Below are 1,783 nucleotides of genomic sequence, written 5' to 3'. Positions count from 1 at the left end.
TCTCTCTCTCTCTCTCTCTCTCTCTCTCTAATAAATAAAAATTTAAAAAAAAATATTTAGAATTTAAAAAGTTCTATGCTCATGGGAAGACTAACATAATCATAAAATTTCATGATTCTTCATATCGTAATTTATCATGTGACTTAAAGTTTATTATCTTAGGTCATAAATATAGTTGCTTACCTGAGCTTTGGCGTCAGAAAGTCAGAACCTCAGTGTTCTATGTATCAACTGTGTGACCCATTGATCTCACATTTCATTTGTAAAATAGGAAACACACAAGTTTATCTCATAGGGTTTATATCTTAAGGAGCCATTTATTATCTTTACACTGTGTGACTGCAAACATAAAGGTGATCTGCCTTCCAATATTCTTCACTATAAAATAGCTTGCAATAACAGTAGCAATTCTGATTTTTTACTAATTAATGCATATAAAGTATACAAACCAGTGTCTGAGATATGATCATCTTTGATACTGAGATTAGTAATAGCAGCAGAAAGAATAAAGACGATAGAGAGAAAAAGCATAAAAAGTAATGTGTAAAAGTAGGTGGAATATACTGAACAATGTTCTTGAACTGAATGTTATGTGAAATAACAGTTTTCTGGAGCAAGCTGAAGGAATTCAGATACAAAGACTGGTTTAAACCAAAGAAAATTCACTCAAGGTTGCACAGCCAGTTCAAGTTGCACGCTGGGCTGGATCCAGGCTGGGTCCCTGGGCTCCACGGCACTAAGGAGGGAACTAGGGCCTGTACAATGAGTTACATCCTGGCTTTTTGCTTTGTTTTGGTTTTGTTTTTGTTTTTGCAAAACCAGGGATTGAACTCAGGCCCTTGTGCTTGCCAGGGAAGCATTTATTCTACTGAGCCATGTCCCTGGCCTCAATTTTTTTTTTTTTTTGAGACAAGGTCTTTACAAATTGGACAAATCAGGAATAAACTTGGTTGATCCTCCTACCTCTGCCTCCCAAAAAGCCAGTGCGGCAAGACATAGTAAAAGAAATATCTGGAGAAAGAAAAGAGGCCCATACTGAAGCCCAATTTCTGAGCTAGAGCACAAGCAGAAGGTAACCCAGACACAGGAAAGGAAAGAAGGGACAGCACACAGTGGAGCCTACTTTCTCAAACTAGATCTGCCTTCAGAGATGAACCCAGGACACGGTGTCCAAGTCTGCAAAGAATGGGGAAAGGTAACCAGGTAGCTTTGCTTACATTAGGGATGCAGAGTCACCTCCTGAACCCCTTAGCAGACCTCAACCTTAATTACATAATTTGGCACAGATTATGCAGATTTGACAATATCCCACAGAACCCTGCAGCCCTATTCTCGATCCTGTGGACTGACTCCGCATGCCACGATGGTTTGTCCAAAGACCATAAAACTCTACTTCTTTACAGAAGAGCCAGTCAAGATGCATGCTCATGGCAGGAGACAGACCTCAATCCTACCCTTTATACCACTGCAACTCCAAGGCTTAACTCCTTTTAAGGCCAACCTCCCTCTGAATGTGAGCTCTTCACCCTGGACAACTCTCACCCTGTGGAATGGATTGTTTCTTTTCTCTTTCAAATAAATCTTTGATCTAATGGTTCTTCTAGGGTTTCTGTTTAATCCTTCAGTTAGGACAGTGGAAAGCTGGGCAAGACCCCTAATCTGGTAACAGTAGGACAGTAACGTTAAAGGTTGTACTTCTTTTATATTTAAAGACAGGGTTAATTTGTGCCAAAACATAGATCCTAATTAACAATAAAAGCTTTGTTAACATAGGAAATAGAAT

At 39.1% G+C, this 1,783-nt stretch overlaps 1 protein-coding gene across 2 annotated transcripts in view; it reads right to left on the bottom strand.

The window, feature by feature from the left end:
• Window positions 1-1,783, bottom strand: part of Ccser1 (coiled-coil serine rich protein 1) — a 610,743-nt gene that overhangs the window by 606,936 nt on the left and 2,024 nt on the right. The gene's annotated exons all lie outside the window — the stretch shown is intronic.

This window comes from Octodon degus, unplaced genomic scaffold (genome assembly GCF_000260255.1).
Source record: "Octodon degus isolate 3935 unplaced genomic scaffold, OctDeg1.0 scaffold00218, whole genome shotgun sequence".
Taxonomy (NCBI): domain Eukaryota; kingdom Metazoa; phylum Chordata; class Mammalia; order Rodentia; family Octodontidae; genus Octodon; species Octodon degus.
The sequence above is the reverse complement of the archived record's forward strand: the minus strand, read 5'-3'. Positions and strand labels throughout refer to the sequence as shown.